We start from the raw sequence: 25877 nt of genomic DNA, 5'->3' as shown, positions 1-25877 counted from the left end.
CAGAGGCAAGCTGCTAGCATGAGTAGAAGCTTGGCTGTCTGGCAGAAAACAGAAAGTGGGGATAAATGGGTCCTTCTGAGGATGGCAGCTGGTCACAAATGGTGATCCGCGAGGCCCAGTGTTGGAACATCAACGTTTCAATTTATACATTAACAATCTAGATGAAGGAACTGATGGCATTCCAGCCAAGTTTGCAGATGTTACAAAGATAGGTGGAGCGACAGGTAGCATTGAGGAGGTGGAGTGCCTGCAGAAGGATTTAGGTTAGGAGAGTGGGCAAAGAAGTGACAGAATGAGTACAATATGGGAAAGTGTGAGGTCATGCACTTTGGTAGGAAGAATAAAGGCATGGGCCATTTTCTAAATGGGGAGAAAATTCAGAAGACTGAAGTGCAAAGAGACGTGGGGATTCTAGTCAAGGATTCTTTCAAAGTAAACTTGCAGGTTGAGTTAGTAGTTAGGAAGGCAAATGCAATTGCAGCACTTATTTTGAGCAGATTTGAATGTAAATGCAGGACGTACTTCCGAGACTTCGGTGTGCAGTTTTGGGCACCATATCTCAAGAAAGATGTACTGGCCCTGGAGTGTGTTCAGAGGAGGTTCACAAGAATGGTCCCAGGAATGAAAAGCTTAAAATATGAGGCACATTTGAGAACTCTAGGTCTATGCTCGATGGAGTTTAGAAAGTTGAGGGGAAATCTAACTGAAACATACAGAATATGGAATGACCTGGACAGAGTAGATGTTGGGAAGATATTTCCATTGGTAGGAGAGATTAGGACCTGGAGCACAGTCTTTGAATAAAGGGAAGACTTTTTAAAATGGAGGCAAGGATAAACATTTTTTGCCAGAGAGTGGTGAATCTATGGAATTCATTGCCACAGAAGGCTGTGGAGGCCAAGTCATTGAGTATATGTAAGACTGAGATAGATTCTTGAGTATCAAGGGTTTCAGGGAGAAAGTGGGAGAATAGGATTGAGAAACTTATCCGCCATGATTAATGGCAGAGCAGACCTGATGGGTTGAGTGGCCTAATTTCTGCTCCTATGTCCCAATGGTTATTGTCTTAATATTTGGTAATTACCCTGGTGCTTGCATCTATGCATAGCTATTCTGGTGAACCAACTGCAGCACCATCTACAGATTCATAACTCCCAACAGTCGTCTCATGAACTGAATGAGGTGTAAGGATACACTGAACTTCTGCAATTCTAGCTTTGAGCTATAGTGTCAGCCTGGTGGTCAAGTGCAATCAGTGTGTAAGGTTTTTGTAGTCTTATAGGATAGTTTCCATCACCCTGTTCAGATATGTTATTACATACCTCTGGAATAGGTGGAACTTGAATCGAAGCCTCCAAGTCTAGGGATAGGGGCACTGACACTATGCCACAAAGGCACCTTTGTAGTGTTATAACATGGAATTAATAATGTCGGCCAGCCTGACCCAATTAACCCAATTTGTTAGTTCTGCTTCACCTAAAAACATGATAATTGGAGGCTTTGTGGCGCAATGGTGGTATCCCTACCCCTGAGCCAGGAGGGCTGGATTCAAGTCTCACCTGCTCCAAAGATGTGTAATAATATTTCTAAACAGATTGATTAGAAAATATCTAAAATATATTAGTTAGTCTGACATTCGCATGTAAAATTTGAGGTAAAGTCGACTAGCAAGAAATATATATTTTATTGCCTTTTCTCACAATTTATATTATTTCCACTGAATTTTTTAAAAGTACTGTGGAGATTAAAGTGTCTATTTTAAAACACACCATTTTTAGAATTGTTAACATTGAAAATGTTACTAACCTTAAGGCACTTCAATCCAAAGCAAAGTGAAGTCCAATTTGACTATCAGTAAATTAAACATCTGGGCAGTAATGAAGTCTGACTTCTCCCTAGAGCCTATCTTATTCATTTCATTGGCATAATTCTCTTTTGCCTTGTCCACCTTCTTTTCCATTTGAAAAGCATTTGAAATCCAATGATTAAAATGCAGATGCGTATAAAAGCAACATGACATTTTTGAGATGATTCTAGGAAAGACCCATCTTTTAATTTAAATTTGATTTTCAGTAAATCATAAATGAATGCCCTTTTAAGATAATATATTTAGAGTAATCCAATGTAAGTAAAATATAGTGAAGTAGAATTAATTACCACTTTAAGCAGCAACATTTACTTAAATTCATACATATTTAAATATTAGTTACTATGAATTGTGTAAATTGGTTATACTTATGCAAAATTGTTGTTTTTCAAACTTTTCCTTGAGGAAACCTTAGCCTGATATATTGCAAAGATCTAATTTACTTACAAAAAAAAGCAGATGCTTTTAATCTTGGTATGGGAGCACTGTCTAGATATGCTGACTGACAGTAGAGTTGACTCTGGGGTTGCATGTAGTTAAAAGAGAATGCATCAACAGTTCAAAGAAGATAGATCACTTTTGAGTGTATTTGCATGCGCTGTTCCTATGGCTTGAGTTCTCACAGAGTATGATGCTGGGAAGAGATGGTGTCTGTCGGGGTCTCAGCTTGAGTTGGGACTGTGGGGCTTGGTGTGTCCTTAGCAGCACAATAACTGGAACCAATTTAGAAGTGATTCTCCACAGCAACCCGGAGTCATTCAGTCGTTATCAAGAGGAATCGTGAAAGTCTTTTTTTGCAAGGCCTTCAGGAAGGAAATAAAATTATAGAATTCTGGTTTAGCAAGATATGAATGTAATCCTATTAGTAAGAACAATAACTACAATACCATAATGGATAAGAATATTATTATATTGAGATATTTACAATGAATATTTATATTCACCAGAGCAGGGAATGTTAAAGGGAGTTTTGTGGAAAGGTTCAAAATTCAGAAGAGTTATTTTCACTCTAATAAATTAGTAATAAGTGGAAATATAATTAGAGTTATTGCCCAAAGCATGAAGAAAGAATTAACTTTGTGCTAAAATTGTTTTATTAGGGTATGAAATATATCAGCTTTTAAGGGAAAGTTAGATCAGCATAACTTTTAATAAATTTATGAGAAAGCAACTGAAAATTACAGTTGGATAGATGGCTACAGATGTTGCAAAGGTAATAAACAACATTGGTTAACTAGGAGCCAGTATTGCATTTGTATTTCTGTATTCTGTGTGAAAGAGTTTTCATCTTTTTTTTGTTTAACTGTCTATTAAACGTAATTTATATCTTTTCAAAAACACAAGATTCACTTTTGACTAAAATTAGGTATTGAGAAAAATAGTTAATTCCTCAGTCTTAATGAATGACATTAAGAATATGTTTTTATAATTAATTATCCTTAATAGTAAATGTAGCTAATTTGTAAAAACTGTATTTCCAATGCCGATTTGTACATACAAAAAAGCCTCCTGTTTTTAATTTTTCCTCAACTACTTCGAATGTTGCCCGACTGGCATCTCCATTGCTCAACTTGGGGGAACGGGAGTTGAATGATCCACTCCTATATCTTGAGTTCCTGCATTTTGTATCATTTCTCATGATGCTGAACTTGAACTCTCATAACATTCAAGCCTGTGGGACTAGTATAGATTTTCCATAGTTTTGGTGGTACAAACTCAACGAGCTGAAGGGCCTCCTCTGTACAGTGCAATGCTATTCTAAGCACCTTTCTTGATAACTGGGAAGATGCACAGGCAACACCAAGCTTGAAAGTTTAGCTGATGAAAGCTTATCTGTTATTTGTGGTTCCCAAATGCAAAGGTCACAGACGGTACTAAACACTTCTAAAATAAATAAAATATCTACCGAATGTATGTGTATATAAAATATATTTGAAGCTGTAGGTTTATTCATTGGATGAGCAAGCATATTTGCTGTTGAAATTGTAAACAATATTTGGTCTGGGCAAATGCTCAGAGGCATGAGAATTCCTGTTTCAGCAAGTCTAACATTTAAAATTGGGGCTCATATTTCTGATTTTTCAGTCAGCTAGACTGGATTAGAAGTTAGGGAATTGGAGGCTCAGAAGAATTGTGGAGACTGCCAGGTCACTCTGTCCAAACTTTGAAAAATAAAAACTTTACCTGATATCGGGGCTCTATTCCAAAAGTTTGTGATTTCAAATAAACCCTTTGGACTATAACCTGATGTCATGTGACTTCTGACTTTGTCGATCCCAGTCCAACACTGGCACCTCCTTATCTTGAAAACTAAAGATTTCAAGACAAATTCATTGTGTTCCATTCATGCCAACTCAAGGCACCTGAATGTGATCTGCCTACTCCTGTCCCTCATACCTCACCACTCATGTCTCCCCTGCCAATCTAAATTCCTGTCACCCAGTGGTCATTTGTACAGCCCCTGCCAATTTGTGCCAGCACTAGCCTTGATTCTTTGTCCTTATCTACCAAGCTGTCCCACCTAGTTAGGTAAACTTGAATAAAGAGACTTCAGGACCTATCTGGAGAGTAAATACAATTAGAGTTCTAAGTATGTACTGCAGGCATAAGAAATAGGAACAGGAGTAGGGCATTCATCCCTTCCAAGCCTATTCTGCCATTCTAGAAGAGCCTGGCTGATCTTTCCCAGGCCTCAATTCCTCTTTTCATGCCAATTCCTCTTATTTTAATTCCTCTATTTCTCTCTACCTTTTTTAAATTCTTTGTGACATAGCTTCCGGAACTAACTACCCCCTGAGAAAAAAATGTCTTTGCGTCTGTTTAAATAAATGTGCCCCTATTCTGTAACTATGCCCCCCCCCCCCCCCAGTTCAAGACTCCGCTACAAGTATAAACATTTCTATCTATCTATCTTGTCAAGCTGCCTCAAAACCTTGTATACTTCAATAAGATCCCCTCATTCTTCTAAACTATAACAAATAAAGGATTAATCTGTTTATCTATTCTTAATAAGTCAAGTCTTTCATCCCAATGATCAGCCTAACAAATCTCTTTTGAACTGTCTCCAATGCCTGTACATCTTTTTTCTAACCTCCAGGGACTAAAACCAAACACATACTCCAGGTGTAGAAAACCCTGTACAGTTGTGACATAACTCCCCTATTTTTAAACTCCAACTCCAAGCAATTAAAGGCCAAAATTCTGTGTGCCTTCTTAATTACTTGCTGTACCTCCATGCTAATTTTGTGTTTCCTGCACAAGAACACCCAGGTCACCCACACGGCTGCACTTTTTGGAACATCTCTCCATTTAAGTAAAGGTCCTCCTTTTAATTGGGAAAGACGATGCTCTAGTGGTATTATCAGCGGACTGTTAACCCACAGACCTAGGTAATGTTCTGGGGACCCAGGTTTGAATTCTGCCATGGGATTTAGTGGAATATGATTGTAATAAAAATCTAGAATTAAGACTCTTATGATGACTATGAACCATTGCTGATTGGTGAACCAGATAGGTCTTTCCAACAATGTCCTTTAGGGAAGGAAATCTGCCACCATTGTCTGGCATACATGTGACTCCAGATCCACAGCAATGTGGTTGACTCTTAACTACTGTATGGGCAATTAGGATGGGCAAATGATGCTGGGCTATCCAGTGATGCCCCCATCAATGAATGAATTTAAAAAAACTTCCTACTGAAGCAGAAAAATTCCACCTGTGAAGTTTTTGACCACTCACTCAACCAATCTGTATCCTCTTGCAGATTTATTATGTCTTCATCACAGCATGCCTTCTATCTATCTTTGTTGAGGATACAAAGTTGAATTACACTCTACCCTTCTACAAGTCATTAATACAAATAGTAAGTTTTGAGGCCCTAGAGCAGACCTGGGCATTTTACGGCCCGCGGGCCATATCCGGCCCTTTGGTCGTTCCTGTCTGGGCCCGCATGTGGTCAATCTTAAATACTTTTTCATTTATGTTCTAATTTATGCCATGCACGCAATACAACTATGTTGCTTTTGTTTTGAAAAGAATGCTTTTTTAAATTACGTATGGATGCACATGCGCATGTATGTGCGTGCGTGCATGAACAGCTAAAAGTGATGCTTGCTGGCTAGCCCTCAATGTCAGTTCACGCCAAGACAAGTTATGTCATATCCCACAAAATCGCCAGAAACCGTAAACAGTTTTCTGTTGGAGAGTTATTTAAGGAGTGCTTGTTGGGACTCTGCAGAACTTATCTACCCGTAGATAAAGGAGGCATTTGAGAATGTGCCCCTCTCCCGACGCACTGTACCGAGAAGGATTGGAGACATCGCGAGAAATCTGGAGTTTCAGCTGCAGCACAGAGTGGTCAACTTTGACTTTTTTTCCCTTGCCTTTGGATGAGAGCTGCGATGTACGTGACACAGCCCAGCTACTCATCTTTGTACGTGGGATAACTATGAACTTTAAAATCACGGAGGAGCTGGTAGCCATGCAGTCAATGAAAGGAGCAACAACTGGTAATGATTTGTTCACGGTGGTAAATTCATGTTTGGACACATTGGGACTAAAATGGAACAAGCTGGCTGGTGTGACAACTGATGGCTGTCCAAATCTAACGGGGAAAAAATGTTGGACTCTTGAAGAGAATGAGGATAAAGTGACAGAAATTGACCCTGAACAGAAATTGGTATTTTTGCATTGTATTATACATCAGGAAAGTATTGTGCATGATGGTTGATGTTGTAACTAAAATAGTTAACTTCATCAGGGCAAGAGCTTTGAATCACAGGCAGTTTGTTGCACTTTTCGAGGAAAATGAGACTGAACATTGTGACATAGGCTAGCACACGGCTGTCAGGTGGCTCAGCCTGGGCAAAATGCTGAAAAGTGTATGGGACCTGAGAGAAGAGATTCAAGATTTCTGTGTGAAGAAAGGGAATGGCATTCCACAGCTTTCAGATGTAGACTGGATTGCAGACCTTGGTTTTGCTGTTGATGTGACTGCACTTATGAATGAAATGCACGTGATTTTTTTCCCCCCATTTACATGCAATGCGGAGAATGCACCTGGTGATGTTGAACTTGAACTTATTGACCTGCAGTCTGACACACTTCTGGCAGAGTACTTTAGGTCAGTCTCACTGCTTGATTTTTACTCTTCCCTCAAAGAGGAGAACTTTCCACACATGAGGAGGCATGCTCAGAAGATTCTAGTCGTCTTTGGATCTACCTATATATGCGAACAGACATTCTCGGTGATGAAGTTCAGCAAAAATCCAAATACAGATCCTCTATCACTGATAATCACCTCTCAACTGTCCTTCGCATATCCACCTCAGACATTCAACCAGATTTCAATGCACTCGTTCAAGCCCAAAACAGACTGGATTTTTCTCACTAAACAAGCAAAATGAACTGAAAAACATCAAAAGCACTTATTGCTTTTTGTATAGAGTTGTTTGTAATACTGAATAATAATGAAACAACTTTTCATTATTGGTTTGTGAAATTAACATGTTAAAAATAAAATGAAATACTGAAATTGTTGTTTTTACTGTTTATTTCTTCTATATTTGACCTACTGCACAATTTCATATCTTTATTGTAACAGAATATCTTTATTCTTTTGATTATAAGTTTCAGTGCAAAACTATATAATTTAGTACTTTTTACAATGGGAGAAAATTAATACTGAGCAGAATTATGTTCAACTTATTATTGGTTCGGCCCTCCAATACAACTCTGGTTTCTCATGTGGCCCCTTGGAAGAATTAATTGCCCACCCCTGCCCTAGAGTGATCCTTGTGGCACTTTGTCTTTCCAACCTGAAAAAGACCCATTAATCTGATTCTATCTTCTCAAATCCTGCTGAAACTCTACCCCAAATACTGTGAACCCTACCTTGGTAACATTTAATGTGACACCTTTATTGAATGCCTTCTGAAAATCCAAACACATGTACCAGTTCATTTTATCAACTCTGCTTATTGTATTCACAAAGAAATTCAGCAACGTTTTCAAATGTGACTTCCCATTCACAAAACTATGTTGTCTTAGTTTCGATGCATGAAGGTTTTCTAAATGTCTTGCCTTTTCTTTAAAAATGGACTTTAGCATTTTTGCAACAACAGATATTAGGCTAGCTGGCAAGGTTCCCTGCTTTATCTCCCATCTTGAATGGATGCATCAAGTTAGCAGTTTTCCAATCCACTGGAACCCTCCTGGAATAGTTTGACTGACGTTTTCACTAACTCTGAGGCAATTTTTTAAAAACAAATAAGATGCAGGTCATCAGTTCTTGGCAATTTGAATGCCTACAGTTCCATTAGATTGTCAAATACTTCTGGCCCTCATGATAGAGACTGTTACAAGACCTTTACTTCCATTATTACCTTGCTTATCGGTTATCTTTGGGATGCTAAAAATGTGCGAAGACCAATGCAAAATATTTAAATTATCTGCAACTCCCCTCTTCAATGTTATCAATTCCCTAGGCACATCCACCAAATGTTTTAACTGTTCTTTGCTTTTTCATAACCATGAAGGTTCCTTCTGATTTTCTTGCCCAATTACTATCCAAATCCATTTTTCCCCTCTTCGTTAGCTTTTTAGTCCTCCATTGTTGATTCCCAATCTTTTGGCCTGCCGTCATTTTTGATTTGATACTTTCCTTAACCATCTTTGTTAACCACCAGTGGTTCACCTTTCTCTGCAAATTCTTTTTTGACCAAAATAAATGTTTGCTGCGAATTATGAATTAACTGCTTAAATCTCTATCACTACTCATCAACTAACCTGCCCCTTAGTCGATTGTCCCAGCCTGCTTTAGCCATCTATTTTTTGCCATTTCCCTTATTTACGTTGAGGACACTGGTTTGCTCTCCCTCAAACTAAACTTCAAAATTTACTGCATCATGATCACTACTCCCAAAAATCCTTAGTTACAAAATCGCTACTTAATCCTTCCTTATTGCATATCACTAGATCTAAAGTAGCCTGTTCTAGATATGATTTGGAGATGCCGGTGTTGGACTGGTGTGATTTTTAACTTTGTGCACCCAACACCAGGTTACAGTCCAACAGGTTTAATATGAAGCACTCGAGCTTTTGGAGCATCGCTCCTTCATCAAGTGGTAGTGGAGGGCTCAATCCTAACACACAGAATCCTAACACATTGAGCCCTCCACTACCACCTGATGAAGGAGCGACGCTCCGAAAGCTAGTGTGCTTCCAAGTAAACCTGTTGGACTATAACCTGGTGTTGTGTGATTTTTAACATTGTTCCAGATAGGTTGTGCAGTACACTGCCTGATTTGTCAAGTCAACATGCACCCATGACAGTTCTAGTGGCCTTCTTACCCACATCTATTATTCTTGATTTATATTTTAGTCCTATATTTAGGCAAATCTTCACTATATATTGAGAAATCATGATCATTCAGAAAAACCCATTTATACAATTTGCTGTCCATCAACATTCCATAAAGCAACAAGTATTTAATTCGAGCAGGACAAGCATCAGAATTCACAGTATCACATCAAAGTATCCAAAACCACTTGTATCTGTCAATCTGAAATGGAAGGCATCACACCGGTGAAGTGACAAGTAATCTGGTTTGTTATCTCTCCAAATATTTTATTTCAAAATTTAAAGAGCAATACTTTTGAATTCCATAAGTCTTTTTGGCATCCTTTGCAGCTCCCTTTATCATTTTACATTTAATTTTGACAGATTAGCTGACCACCTGAATGACTTACTGTTAATGGGTTTGTGCACAAATGTTTACATTTAATAATCCTGAAGGGCATCTTACCTGTACTAAAGGGTGCATGATTTTAGAATACCATAGAATGCCTACTGTGTGGAAACAGGTCTTTTTGCTCAACAAGTCCACCCATACCCACCCCCCTATCCTATCACCCTGTATTTCCCACGGCTAATGCACTTAACCTACATGTCTCTGCACACTATGGGCAATTTAGCATGGCCAATTCACCTAACTTGCACATCTTTGGACTGTAGGAGGAAACTGGAGCACCCAGAAGAAACCCATGCAGACACAAGGAGAATGTGCAAACTTCACATAGATGGTCGCCAGAGGCGGAAATCGAACCCAGGTCCATGCTGCTGTGAGGCAGCAGTGCTAACCACTGAGCCACCATGTTGCCCAAATGGTGTCCCAAGTGTAGATCCAAAGGGGTAACCTACCTCTCCAAAGGGATATGTTGGCTATCCAAACAAATCAGATAACCAAATTTGCCCCCTTAGCCAGAGCTTAAAGGCCACTTCTCTACAGCCTTGTATTTAGTGTAGTCACAAAGTCAGGCAGCTTGTCATGGTTGTCAGCAGTTATAAGTCAATGGGTTGGACATGTCTTTGCACATCTCTCTGCTACATAAGTCTCACTTTCCTGTAGCCTAAATAACAAACATGTTGCATTTGTGCCAATAAATGGCCATGTCTCCACATCAAAAGAGAATAGTCCTCAGTCAAGTTGTGAGAAATGTCAAAGCTACTGGGATGAATAAGAAGGGCACACAAGAAGGAAATATAAAGATTTGTGGGGTCTTGTAGACTGAGAGGCTGACTATGTGACTCACCACCTGAAGTAAACCAATGTTTTGTTCTGTCATGATTCAAATAGCAAGTGTGTAGTGAAGATAAAATTGACTGCTGCCACACCTAGATTGGTGTGAGAGGGTAGGGCATCACATTTGTGCAAGGTAATGGCCTTTGAAGGGCAAATAGGATCAAACAGACACCAATATAGTACACAATAGGTGCCTTAGAATATTTCTTGCTTGCAGGTTCAATGTAAACCTTAGATATTAACCTACTATGTAAAGTACCAATTCTGGTCCTGGACATACATCTTATAGCATAAGGAATCAATTCCATCCCACTGCAATGATGCAAAGCAATATATTGCAGCCTGGAAAAATTCACTGTGGTTGCACAAGTGGCAAGCGCTTCCATGGTCCCATAGCTTGCACATGGTATAGGAGTTGTTCACACATATGACCATAAAGCATCATGTAGCGCTGATGATGTCCAGGTGATCTCTGGTTTCTTCCTCAGAGTTAGAGGAGGATATGTCATATGGGTCCACCTTTTGGCCACTGAGACCATGTGGAAGCATATTCATGCCTGCAGGAAACAAAAGAGGGAATGCCATCATGAACAAGGGACAGAAGTTCAGCTTTTTTATTCATTGATGGGATGTGGGTGCCACTGGCTAGTCAACATTTGTTGCCTGTCCCTAGTTGCCCTTGAGAAGGTAGTAGTGAGCTGTTTCTTAAACCATTGCAGTCCATGTGCTGTAGGTTGACCCACAATGCTCTTAGGGAAGGATTTCTATGATCTTGACCCCACGATAGTGAAGGAACAACTATATATTTTCAAGTAGGAATGGTGAGTGTGGTTGGAGGGCAGCTTGCAGATTGTGGTGTTCACATGTATCTGCTGCCCTTGTTCTTCTAAATGAATGTGTTCGTGGGTTTAGAATATGTTATCTAAGGATCTTTGATGAGTTTGATGTTAAGACTCCATTAACAATTGCAGAAATGGGAGAGCAGCACAGCAAAAGCTAGTTATTCTTTCTTGTTTGCTGGGATATGGAGATTTCAGCATCACCCTGTGAGCGATCACTGCTCTCACCAGCCAGTGTCAGGATCCTTTCCTTGTAGCACGTGAGGAGTTGAACCATCACTTGTCTTGTTTGTTGGCATCCCATCACTTGTCTTATCTGTTCCCTGTATTGTGATCTCTCTCACACACACACACACACACACACACACACACACACACACACACACACACACACACGTCACGCAGGGATAATAGGATAGGGGAATGTGTTGGTGAGAATGTGAGGGAATCTACTGCATACAATAGTGATAATGGTAAAACATGAGCCTTGGTGGGAGGTAGGTGCAGTAATGATAGTGAGATAATGATGGCACCTGCCTTCAAGGAGCAGACAATGTAATTGACCTCCTTGTATCATTGCTGGGCAGACTTCTGAATCAGGGATCCCACGCTGACCCAGGTGGCAACCTTGGACTAGGCTGGCAGGGTCTGATGTTGTGGCCTCCTTAGTTGGTCCTGCTGAAGAGGATGACCCTAAAATGCACCACCCCATCACCAGGAGTGGAGTTTCAGGTCACTGTCCAACAAAGTAGGGTGCCAATTTCCCTCAGTCTGCCATGTCTGGAGCAAATAAGAATAGGGTAACTCCAAACTGGCAGCATCTGATCTGGTGTATGACTTTGTTTTAAATATAACACTGGTATTGGGAATCCTTGAACGTCCTGGCAAGAATGTGCTACTACTGTGGTTAAAGGGACAATACAATGAGAGGGGTGCAAAGGTAATGAGGCAAACTTAGGAAGAGAGCATGAGAAACCCCGTTAAATATAATGACCAAAAGCATTCCATGAAACCTTCCAAAATTGATGCTTCACAGAGTCACAGAATTCTTACAGCACAGAAGGAGTCCATTCAGTCCAACATGTCTACCTTTAAGGTAATTCCTAATCAAATTCAACCCATTCACCAGCAGGTGATCAGCTGAAATGTGTGAAATCAAGTGATGCTCTATGAATGGAAGTAGGTGGTCTTTAGTGATATCATGAATATGAAATGACACCAAGTCTACAAACGGATTAGTTTAATTTCTAACCCTGAGGGGGAGAGGTATGGAGTAGGCACTAAGAAACTGAGTTTAGAGATGGTTGCACAAGCAATGGCTTCAATCTTCCTGATATTTAGTCCAAGGAATTTTTCTGCTCATCCAGAATGTCAGATATTAGACTTTATGACTGACGATTGGATGTTGGATAAGCAGTTTGATCATCCTGGCAGCAGCAAAGGAATCAAGAAAGGTGATGGTGAGGTAGAGTTGGGCATCGTAAGTATACATACGAAAACTATAATGCCATGTATTTGGATGATGATACTGAGTGGCAGAACATAAGGCAAAAGTGAGGACTGCAGATGCTAGAAACAAGAGTTTAGATCTGAGTGGTGCTGGAAAAGCAGAGCAGGTCAGGCAGCAACCGAGGAGCAAGAAAATCAACGTTTCAGGCAAAAGCCCTTCATGAATGGAGGCAGGGGGCCTCCGGGGTGGGGGGGTGGGGGTAGGTCTGGGGAGCAGGTATCAAAGAGTATAGAAGATGAATGAGGGTGGGGATGGAAGTGATAGGTCAGAGGGGAGGGTGGGGGAAGGTAGCAAAGAGTACAATAGGTGAATAGGGGTGGGGATGGAGGTGATATGTCAGAGGGGAGGGTGGAATGGATAAGTAGGAAGGGAGATTGGCAGCTAGGCTGTAGTAGCGACTCTGTTGCAGTACATGGTTGAAGAGCTTCAAGGCAGAGATGACGACCTGGGGTTTGCACATAAGGGGCAAGTGTGAGGGTGACAAGAATAGATGAAAGACATCTGGGATGACATTTCAGAAGCAAGAAGCAAAGCCCTTACAATAATTATCTCGCTGTGGTATGACAGGTAAGTGCAGAACCAGATGACAGCCATTCAAACCAACTTTACAACAGTGGAAAGAGGAAAGAATCGAATGGCCAGTGTTGTTAAAGTTTGCAGAAAGGCTGAGGATAGAAAGTTTGTTACAGTCACAGTGTTGTTTGTGACTTTGAGATCTACTTTGGTATGGTAGGGCTGGAAACCAAATTGGAGGGATTTAAACATGGATTCTGGAAAAATTGTGAATGGATTTGGGAGAACATTTTCAAGAAGTTTCAAAAGGAATTGTACATTGGAATTGAAGTCTGCAGAGTTTTGAGATTAATAGGCAAATCAAATGTTTAGGGGGAAAGGGCAGGAAAGAGGACACAAGGAATGTCCAATCAACCATGATCCTATTGAATGGCAGAATTAGGCTTGAGGGGTTGAATTGTTTCTATTTCTTATTATTTAAGGATTTTTTGAGGAATGGGGTAATGACTGTAGATTTAAAGTAGAGGCCACACCTGAAGAAAAAAATAAAAAGAAAGATTTACTTTTTTATGGTACATTTCCATGGCCGTCCAATATTTTGCACCCAATGAAGTACTTTTGTAACTTGAAAAGAACATAGGGGTTTGCTGTTTAAGTTGTTTTCTAAAAACAGAAATGTAATAACAGCCGGGTGACTGTTTTAAAAACAATGTTCATTCAGAGAAAAGTATTGGTCAAGATGCCATGGATAACTCCCGCTTTTGTGAAATACCACAGTACATTTTATTGTATCCACCCGTGCAAGCAACTGGGCCTCAATTTATCACCTCGTCTGAAAGTAAGAACCATTTACAATATTGACTTAATATAGTTGTTGGCAAATGTAGTTCATCAGCTGATGGGCATGTCATTTGATTGGGCAGGTGGAATGTCTCTTGCCTGAACTTCAAACTAATTATATTCAATTGTATTTGGGTCACATTTGTTAATATCAATTAATTTGTATTACTGATGTGGTTTCATTTTACAGTAGCCATTTTTATTTTGTTTTCTTGTTCACCTTAACATCTTCCCACAATATTAATATAAATATAATATATAATTGGATAGATGTATCTTATCTATACTTTATCAGTTAAATTCACGATAATGCATTTGTGATTACACTCTTATCACCCACAACATGTCCGATTTTTAAGTTGAAAGACCAACATAAGACTCCAATGAATTCTCTCATATTCTTGTCTTTGAAGTGTTCTAAGAATATAAGAGGATTGTGATCCGTGTACATAAGCATCTCCAACACATTGTTTGTAACATACACATTAAAATGTTGTAAGGCTAGTACCAAACTCAATAGTTCTTTCTCGATCGTGGAGTATTTCCTCTGGTGGATATTGAGCTTCTTTGAAAAGTAACCAACTGGCAGTTCAATCCCATCCTTATCATCCTGTAGCAGTACAGCTCCAACTCCTATGTCACGAGCGTCGATGGCGACTTTAAAAGGTTTTGAAAAGTTTGGTGTAGCTAAAACTAGTTTCATGGTTATTATGGCTTTCAAATGGTCGAATACCTCCAACACCAAAACTTTGTGTTCTTCTTCAGCAAATCGGTTAACGGTGCCACGACACTGCTGAAGTTTGGAACAAACTTCCAATTGAGTTGGCTGAGTCCTAAGAATCAAAGCATCTCTTTTTTCGAGGTTGGTCATGGAAATTCCTCAATGGCCTTCGTCTTTGTGTTCCATGGCGGCAACCTTCCATGATCAATGTTATGTTCCAAGAGCATCACTTCTGCTTTCAACTGAATTCAGTTTTGTTTAAGTTTATTAACAGTTTTGCTTCTCATGGTCATTCAAAGAGCTCTGCCAACTGTACCATGTGATCTTTTCAGGATTTACTAAAGATCATTCCATTGTCCAAGTAGATTGCACAGTTTGTTAACCCAACCACAACTATGTTCATGAGTCTTTGGAATGTGGTGGGTGAGTTCTTCATTCCAAAGGGCATCACTGTGAATTTATATAGCCCATTTGGGGTGACAAACACAGAAATTTATTTTGGCATCTCTGATAAAGGTATCTGCCAGTAAACACGCAGTAAGTCCAACTTGGTGATGTAACTGGCTTGTCTGACTTTCTCGATACGGTCCTTCAATTGAGGAATTGGATTGGAGTCTAATTTTGTAAAGGTGTTGACCTTCCAATAACCCACGTCTGAGAACTAAGACGATCGGCAAACTCCACTCGCTCTGGCTGGGTTTGATTATATTGTTGTAGAGCATGGCTTCCACCTCCTTCTGGACCTGTCTGGCTTTGAAAGGATTAAGCCTATAGGGGTGTTGTTTTATTGAAGCAGTACTTTTTAAGTCTACTTCATGTACAATAGCATTAGTCCTCCCCATCTAATTCTTACATATGTCCTTACACTGCAGTAACAAATCTTCCAATTGTGTTCTCTGTTCCTGAGACAGATAGTTTACTAACCTATCCCACTCCTCAAGGACGACTTTATTTTTATAATCTGTCTTGAGGCACATCAAAATTCACATCATCTGGATTTAATTCCTCACTTTTGTGGGGCAGTAACTAATGCCTGTTTCTCCCGTTCTTTCTCTCCCCTAGTTCTCTGGAGGTGACCTATACAATAATATATAACCCGCGTGAAAGGTTCTTCAAGTGCGGGAATTGGCATCAAAGGCGCTAGGTTTATTACAGCCTGTGACTTACCTACTGTTTAGCATGTATGACATCCTTGTGCATTCCGGGCCAATAAAAATGTCTTTGTACCTTAGCCTGAGTCTTTTGTACCACTAGCTGACCACCTCCAGGTAGTTCATGTGCTACCCGTAACACTTCCTGCCTGTATGCTACCGGCAACACAATCTGGTGCACTTTAGCACATTTCTCCTTTGCAGTAACCTGCCGTGGTCTCCATTTCCATCTTAGGTTTTATCTTTCCGATAATAACCCTCCACAATATTCTCTACGTCCTTTTCGGAGTACACATCCACAAATGTTTCTTTTATCGTCTTGACTTGCTGTTGCAAGTCCTTTAGCCTTTCAGGACTAAATATATCTGCCTGACCCTCTGTCTGTTCAGGTTTTTCCTGCTCCATTATGACAAACAAGGTGTCCACTAACTGAACCTTGACTTTTAGCTTCATGCTGTGACTTATGATAGTGGGATCTGGTTACTACACAATCTAGGAAAATACCAGGATATTTCTGTTTTAGCTCCTCAGTTTCTTGGTCTTCCTTGGGATTCTACACAACAGAGGGGTGTCACTTCTACCTTGGATCCTGCCAAATCATTCCCAAGAACAAACTGAATTCCTGGAACTGACACTCTGTCAATCACTCCCACTGTAACTTCTCCAGTCTTGAGTTGGCACTCCCACCTGATCTTTCTTAGGGGAATACTAAATTTCTATCCATCTATCCACAAGTTACCACACTGTCAGGTAATAAATCAAAAAGAGTGCATATTTGCTCATCCCTTACTATCAGCGACTGGTTAGATCTTGTATCTCTCAAAATTATAACTACTTGTTCTTCTCCCCCTGTTCTTTCTGAGTAAACTTTACCCACAGAAGCAAATTCTTTGTAGAGATCAGGTACCAACTCCATTCCCAGCCCCTGCCTAAGCTGTGCACTTTCCTGCACTCCTCTGCTCTTCTTACTATCTTCAGTAATGCTACCTTCTTAGCTTCTTTTCCCACAGTACCTTCCTTTAATGACCAGCACTGAGTTTATGTGTCCCACTTTACCACAGTGGAAACACCTAAGGCTTTCCACCCTCTTGGGCTTCCTTTTTAACCTGTGGTAAACTCTTACTTTATTCTTGCTTTTGTAGTGTAGGATCTCTCATTCTCTCAATTTCTACCCCTCACAGGATGAAATTCTGGCCGGAAGCTTGTCTTATGCACCGACATGTATTCATCAACTAATTCTGTTGCCCTTCTCACTTCCTGAACTTTCTGTTCCTGCACGTGAATTCTTACCATCTCTGGAAGTTAAATTCCTCCAGCAAAATAGTCTCTTGTAGCCTCTAAAGTCTTACCTATTTTAAAATCACGGACCCCTCTATCTACCCATCTATCTGTGTTTAATTCTTTCGTTCTCAACATAAGTGTGACCTGATTCCTCCTTTGTGTTTCTGAACTGCTGTCTAGATGCTTCTGGTACCAATTCATAAGCACTTAAAATAGCCTGTTTGATCTCTTCATAATCTCTTGACCCCTCATCTGACAGTGCGGCAAATACCTCACCACTAGCTCTGCCTACCAGTTTAGTCTAATTGGCTTTTCCCTTAAATCCTCAGATTACTCCATCTGTCTAGCCAATTTTTCAAATGAAATATAGAAGTCTTCAACATTTTTCTCATCAAAATGTGGCAGAGTTTTGACACATCTGTATATGTAACAACCATTGCTTTTAATCTCCATCTTGTTAATTTGACTTTGCTGACTAAGTCACAACTTCTCAAGTTCAAGCTCTCTTTTTGCTCAGCTAAGAACTGTCCCTTTCTTTCTTTTTCCCCTCTGTCTCTTCTCTCGCTCCCTTTCTTTTCTCTCTCTTTACTCAGCCGAGAACATTCTCTCTCTTTTTCCCCTCTTTCTCTTCTCTCTCTCTCTCTTTGTTTATCTTCTAACTCCATTTTCCTCAATTGTAATTTAAGCTTTTCTACCTCTACTGCACTTGTCTGTTTCTCTGACTCACCTAAGTGTTTAAGTAACTCCCTTACAATTTCAGCTTTTCTTTTGTCCTTGGTTAAACCTAAATCTAACTTCTTTGCTAATTCTAAAAGTATGGCCTTTTTCTTTCCTTCTAAACTTTCTTGGCAAATTTGAAAATCATCTTCAAATCCTCTTTAGCAATTTTAAGAGCCATTTCTCTCATCTTGAATTTAATAGCCACAAGTCACCTGAAATTAAATAAATTGTCTCACCTATGTTTTATTTAAAGATCTAGGACACTAACTTGCATGTGTTTTAAATCTGCTAGGATTTTTCAAACCCCCAAATCTATTCAAATCTGTCTAAACCCGTTCAAATCCTAAATCCAAGAAACAAACTAATTTAAACCAGCAACACAGAAAAGATTTATCCCTTTCTGTAATTTCCAAAAATTCGAGAAGCCTAGAACTATCCTCTAAAGGTCACTATTTAAAGTAAAAATTAATTACTTTTTAAAAACTCTAACAGAGAATAATTAACTAACAACTATTTGCAACCCCTTTCTCTAACTTATCTTATACTTTCCCTTGTGTAATACTGGTCTGATAAAACCCTGATTAAGATTTACCATAACATTCAAATCTCAAAACCAGCCAGGTGTTGAATCTTCTCTTTGTATCTTCCTCAGTCATCGTTGTCTTAGGGTTTCTGTTTCATAGGTCGTTGATAGATAAAGGTACCTTGCAAGAGGACTGTTCTGCGGGCAGTCTGCATATTTTGGTGGCTTGGCAGTTCTCCCCCAACTGTTTAATTTGTTCAATATTTATACCCAAAAGCATCAGATCATTTAATTTGTTTTAATATTGTCAAAATACCAAATACAAACTTGATTGGAGTTTAGTATCTTGGTGCATAATTTAAACTGATTGGCTGAATTTGAATTTGTTTTTATCTCATAGCAACCCAGAGACTGCTAACAGCTGGACAAAATGTTACATTGTAAATTTTCCAGTACTTTGTGTGCCTCTCTAAGTCCTTGCTAGCTTTCAACTCTCTCAAAGATACCGTACCCCTTACACCTTCATAACAAAAAGACAGGAAGGCAAAGTAAATTGGGTCTTGGTTAGAGACCAAACCAGATGCAGTTGACTGAAGGGAAGTGTTGGGTAATGTGCATACAATTTGAAAATTGTCCACAATTGCTGAGGTGTGGTGTTGTTCATAATGTGCCAACAACGTTTGGATCCTGTTGATAAAACAATATAGCAAATTATTTAAATAACATATAATTCTGTATTGCTGAAAGTGATACCGCTAGGCCAAAATGAACAAGGCTTTTTTCTACATTCTGAAGATGGCATCCTCAGAAAAAGTAATCTTGTATTTCTATGACTTAGCCATTATAATATTGATACTATGGTTATGTTTTATTTACATTGATGGTTCCATTTTCAATTGACATCTCATTCGTAAAGTTCGAGGCACTAAAATGGTTTCTCAATAGAAGGAACCACAAGTGCTGAGGAGGGAACTTTATAAATTTACTTTGCAACAGTCAATGTTCTTATGTAGGATAGCTCAGCCATCATTTTGTGGACCAGCAAGATCAGCATTTATTTTAAATCTGTAAATGCCTTGAGGAATGTGGTTGAGAGCCAAGGTTGGCCATTTCTGCTGATCGTATTCTGCCTAGGTACTGCTACCAAATCCCACTGCTGATGAAACTTCAGCATTAGCTTCCAACCCCACATTTAATAATTTGCAGTCGATAAACTTCTGCTCCATATAAACTGGCTCATCCAAAATGCAGCCTACCACACAGAATCTTGCTCCCTTTCAACAGTTTTACCAACCTTATTTGATTTCCTTCAATGCATCTAATGAATAATTATTGTTCTCAGTCAAAACTACAGTGCGTACTGCCTGTTTTTCCAACTTGAATTCAATTTGAGTTCTCCCTGTCATCTGTGCCTCAAGTCCTATTGTAGGGCTTGAATGCAAAAACCAAGGCCAGCATTGTAGTGTACTGCTAAAGTGTTACACTGTCAGTCTTGTCATCTTTTGAATGAAATGTTAAACAGAGGCCCTATGTGCCTGCAAAGCTTGAATGTAAGTTTCTTTTGTGTTATTTTGAAGATGACCAGGGAAGTTATGCCAGTGTCCTGACCAAACTTCATCCCTCAGTCTACATCACAAAAATCAATTATCTGGTCATTATCACATTGCTGTTTGTTGGAGCTACTGGTTGAGCTAATTGCATGCCACATTTCCTGCAATTACAGGAGTGATCCATAGAATCCCTACAGTGTGGAAACAGGCCCTTCAGCCCAACAAGTCCACACAGATTGTCTGAAGAGTAACTCATCCAGACCCATTCCCCTACAGTAACCCCTGACTAATGCACCTAACTTACACACCCCAGAACACAATAGGTGAATTGGTAGTGCTAAATTGCCCAATCTGCACATCTTTGGTGTTTGGGAGGAAACCCACGCAGATACGGGGAGAATGTGCAAACTCCACACAGTCAGTCGCCTGAGTCAGGAATTGAACCTGGGTCTCTGGCGCTGTGAGGCAGCAGTGCTAGCCACTGTGCCACCCACCTGTGTTTCAAAGCAAGCCCTTTAATCTTCTCTATTAGTGCTACAAGAGCCCTCTAATGTCCCTACATCTGGTCAGAAGGTCCATATTCAAATCCCAACTGCCACAGAGGTATGTCATAACATGTCTGAAATGTCCTAGGTGATATCTGCATTCTTCTGATTCCAACCTCTTGAGCATTTCAGATTTTAATCAATCGACTGTCATCTGCCACGTTTTCGCTGTCTGGGTTTATCAGTTCTGGAATTCTATGCCTAATTCTTCCATATCTTTAATCAGTTAAGATGATTCTCGAAGCCTACTACTTTGACCAAGCATTTGGTCTTCTGCCCTAATGTCCCCTTAGATTGCAAGGCACCAAATTCCATTTTTCAAAGCTGACAGCAAGCATTTTGTCATTTTGTAAAGATGCTATACAAATACAAGTAGTTGTCATTACTGTTGAGCTTGAAACCCCATTCTAAAGATTTGAGATCAACTTGTGTTTACTTAGCAGTAACTTTACTGCACTAGTAATGCAGAGATCTAGGCTAATGCCCTGACAGCACTGATTCATGTTCCAAGATGGCAGCAAATAGAAATTAAATTCAATTAGTAAATCTGGGACATAAAAAGAGAATCTCAACAATCATAACTAGCAACAATCATTGATTTGTTGTACAAAATCAGTAGCCTGATTGTCTACCTTAAGCCATCTAATAGTATTGGTCATAATGAACTTTATATGGAGAGGCTATGTAGTCAGAAACTGTACTTGGGGTCAAATGCGACAGTAATTGCAAATAGTTGGCTTCTGTATGAGCTGATGTCCAAGGAAAAGAATCAGTGGTGAGGGAGCAAAGGTTTGCTGGGTCATAAAACAATAGCTTCATTTAATGCTTAGGTTAAAATTATAGTTTATCCAATACTGAACATTTGACATTTTGAGGAAAATTTAATATGCAACATGAAGAAGTTAAGTTTTTCATTATGGACTTTCGCCGAGCTGATGAAAGTAGTTTTTGCCGAGTGACTGATGGGTTCAGCCATGTAAGGATCTCTGTGAATTACGGTTGAGGTGGTGTTGGTCCAAGCTCAAAATCTGAACCATTTCTATTAAGTTGCCTTTATCTCCTAAAGGATTTTTGTGAATTTTTAACCATTTGTGGCTCGTGAGAATGCCACACACTGCTTAGCTTTAATTCTTCCAAAAAACCTTTTGTATCATATTTAATAAAGGAAAAATAATTGCCAATGGGAATAACTCACAGAAATTCCGAAATGAAAATAGCTTGCTCTCACATACAGGACCAAAGCTTGTCATTTCACTTTTTGAGCAGTAATAAATTGAATTTCACATACTCTTTTTCCCTAAAGCTGAGTTTCTCAAACTTTTGTGCTTGGCTTGCGCCTGGGTTAAATTTATGTTCTGTTGAATCTCAATTCAGTAATTTTCCTCTGTGCCATTACATCAAACTAATAAAGCAAAATAGGGAGACAGAGGAAAACTGGAATAAAATTCATGCTGATGACTTGTCTCTCCAGCCAAACTTTAATTTATGGTCTACAAAGGAACAATCGGTTTTATTTTCCAATATAAAATAGGTATTTGTATAATTCTTCAAAAAAGATGGGTGATTTTTATATATAAAATTGAAAATGAGCAAGATTTTCCTGCGTTTTAGACCGTGTTCGCCTGTTAATGTTATATATCTGAAGTTAAGTTGTCAATCACCAATTTAAGCAAGTTGTGAGGACCATATATTTTTATTTCACTTATTTTCTATAGTGGACTGAACTGCGGAAATAACTGTTTTACAACAAATGACTACAGAGGGAATTGCTGTACTTCTATGATGAGTTTCAGTAGCTCTGTTTTTAAGTTGCGTTCACACTCTTGCTTTGCAGATAATGGGGAAAAGTATAAACTGATCACACTGCACTGGTGGTCTATATACGAAGTGAGATTCAGCTATAACAGGTTGCTGATTGGTTTGTTGAGTTGTGACCAGTTGTAGATTTCAAAAGCCGTCAGCAACCACTTGATTGCCTCTTGTGTAGCTGAATAGCTTGTGGCTGTTAATAGTGGTGGCAAAAGCCTTCAGACTGCGAAAAGCTCAGTTGATGTGTCTCTCCAGTGAAATACCTAAAGCCTGAAGAAATCCAGTTTATTTTCTCCAACCAGTAAGCTGTGGCCTTTTAAGCAGTAAATCAAAGACTTTATGACTTTTTAACCAATTGCCTTGTGCTTTTTGTAGACAAATGAAAGACCTGAAGGATTTAAGAAACCAAAGGAATCTCCAGAGGACTGGTGCTATTGTACTTCTCACCCATTTATCCTCTACATCCATAACACCATTTCTTTTTTTGTGTGTGTATGGGGGATTGTAGGGGATTAGAGTTTTTAACCATATATTATATGTCAGAAGTTCATAATTGATTATCTGTAGTTTGAATCTTTTTTTATTTGTAATTAATAAGAATTCTTGTTAAATACAGGTTGTTCTGGTATAATGCACATTACATTAACATGAATTGACTACGACATGATTGAAGAATGGCGGATGCTATTTGGTTAATGCAAACTTTCTATTGAATGGGTATAGCGATTTTCTATAGCAGTTTTCCATAACTTTATTTTCTATAGCACGGGAGGAACACAATTGTCACGTTATAGCAGAGCAACCTGTACAGAAACTTGGTCTGTTTTCCGTTAACCTGTGTCTACCACAAAGGTAAATTAGGGATTTTGTGTACTTTGATTAAATGTTTGTTTTGTGTCAGCTCTGGGATTAGCGTGGTTTGATTTCCAGTGTGCTACCCTAGTGAGGCGTAACTTTACAACGTAGAGATCTATCTTATCTCTATGTTAGACATATAGCAAATTTGAAATTCTACCAAGATCCAGTAATGCTAATTTGTAACCTGAAATTATTATCAAAAGACTTCAATCAAAGTTACAAGTAACAAGAAAAAAAAATCTGAGATGTTTCATTTGAAGTGGGACAGAAGTTTATTACCATTCTTGGCTTTAATAACTATGTCTACTAAACATTGAAGTGTCGATGTCATTTAAAATGGTTTAATAATTGCACTGTTTCTTTTTCTCAATATGTTCCTGATTTTGAATATCATTTATTTCTATTAATATTTTGATTTTGTCCATTTGACATTTTAGTAGCAATTCTGTCTAGAAAAGTTGAAAAGTATAAACATGAACACACGTTATTAGTTGACATAGAGTGTGGGATGCGACCATTTGGTGGTGTTTTATGCCCATCCCTAATTGTTCTGGAGAATTGTTGGTGGGCTGCTTTGTTTAACTTCTGCAATGTATGTGGTTTAGGCCCACACTTAGAGCTACTGGGGAGAATATTCCAGAATCTTGACCCAACAAAAGTAAAGGAACAATGATATTGTTTCAATATAGGATGATGTGTTTTAGAGCTGAACAGTGTATGAATTACCATCTTTTGGATTAGTGGATTAAGGTGGATCTTGAAACAAAATCCTGTGGAATTAGTTTAAGAAATGTTCTGAGCAAATTTATCACCATTAATATCTCTAGGCTTGATTTGTCTTCCTTTTGTAGGGGATTTTTGCTTAAATTTGCTGACATAACATTCTCGAGTCAATCTTGGAGGGAAATATGGATATCTGTTTAAGAGCAGACTACAGAAAATTTGAAAGAAGTTTAAGTCTAGCTGTGATGATTTCTGGGATGTGAGATGCACGAACAAGCCTACAAAGCATTCTTGATTTCCACTATATTCAAGTACTGAATGGAATTTTGTAACTCCTTCCATTCCTTACCAAAACCCCATTGTAACCCTGAAAGGAAAAATCCAATCTGTTCTAGATATTCTTCCTGAACCACACTTTGGAAACTCCTAATTAGTGATTTTAGACTCTCGTCAGCAGAAATCTTGCCAAGTCACAGCAAAAGTCAACACCATTTACGCTGATCTCCATTTCCTGCTAATCATTGGCAATCCCTCACAAATGAAGATGACTCTCTTCCAATCTCATGGTGAGTCCGTAGGTGGTTCTATGGACCGACAGCTTCTGCAAGCTCTGTTAGACTTGGGACAGAAGTTCTTGTGGGAAGAGATGGTTGAGGTGTTGATGTGACAGCGCACTCCTTTCACTGTTTTCATCTGCTTTTTCCCGAAGGCAGGCCTCAAGTGCTCTATGCATTCCCGGATACTTCTGCACTTTGGACAGTCTTGGGCCAATGATTCCCAGGTGTCTGTGGGAATGCCGCACTTTGCCAGTGAGGCCTGAGGGTTTCACTGAAACACTTCCTCTGTTCACTTGGGGCTTGCCTGACATTTTGAAGCTGCAAGTAGAGCATCTGCTTGGGGAGTCTCATGTTGTCCATGCATGTCCCAGCCCAACTGAGCTGATCAAGGGTAGTCAATGCCTCGAAGTTGGGGATGTTGGCTGAGTCAAGGACGCTGATGTTGGTGCATCTATCTTCCCAGTGGATTTGCAGGATCTTGCACAGGCAGCGTTGATGATGCTACTTGAATTGTCTGCTATAGATAGTCCAAATCTCATTGTCATATAGGAGGGTGGGAATCACCACAGCTCTGTAACTTCTGTAAAGGTAAAATGTGATGGATGAAATAGATACCTTCTCACTTCAACTGGAATTTGAACTAATGTATAATCTTTTGTATTCAATTTCCCTCACAATGCACAATAATGTTCTATTAGCTAATTACTTACTACTATATATCTGCACGCATGCTTTGTAGAATTCATGCAGTAGGGTTCCTAGAACTGTGTTTCTAAGTTCTGTAGTCTCTAACTGTTTCTATATGTTGCTTTTTTTATTATTCTTGCAAAAATAGATAATTCGGTATTTCCCACATTAGACTCCATTTGCCAACTTGCTTAACCTACCTTTTGTGGCTTCTTTATGTCATCTTGCTTTTATGTTTACCTACCTTTAAGGTATATAGGCGCTACATGTGTGAAATTAGCATTTTATTATGTGAGACTCTGGTTTTTTAAATTAGTGCTTTGCTGATCACATTCCTAGGTGTCGTCCACTTTTCCATAAAGAACATAAACTGATGTTCCTGGTGGCTAAATCTGTTTAGTAACTTGAAATAAATACCACAAACTTAACTGTTTTGAGATGCCAGTTATGATGTGTCTGGTATTCTTGGAACCCCTGCATAATTTTCAGAACAACCTGTTCAATCATTTCTCTGTGCTATTTGCATCTCTTGTCTGTTATGAAACTTTGGTTACAGAAACATGATTTTGACAATTTTGTTAGCTGGGATGATATCGATACT

General features: G+C 39.1%; 1 protein-coding gene across 1 annotated transcript in view; it reads left to right on the top strand.

The window, feature by feature from the left end:
* The window catches only part of LOC132825061 (chromatin remodeling regulator CECR2), a gene marked incomplete at its 3' end in the record, with an annotated part of 127869 nt that overhangs the window by 25391 nt on the left and 76601 nt on the right, over nucleotides 1-25877 (top strand). The window lies entirely within an intron of this gene.

The sequence above is a fragment of the Hemiscyllium ocellatum genome, chromosome 19, assembly GCF_020745735.1.
Source record: "Hemiscyllium ocellatum isolate sHemOce1 chromosome 19, sHemOce1.pat.X.cur, whole genome shotgun sequence".
Taxonomy (NCBI): Eukaryota; Metazoa; Chordata; class Chondrichthyes; order Orectolobiformes; family Hemiscylliidae; genus Hemiscyllium; species Hemiscyllium ocellatum.
The sequence above is the reverse complement of the archived record's forward strand: the minus strand, read 5'-3'. Positions and strand labels throughout refer to the sequence as shown.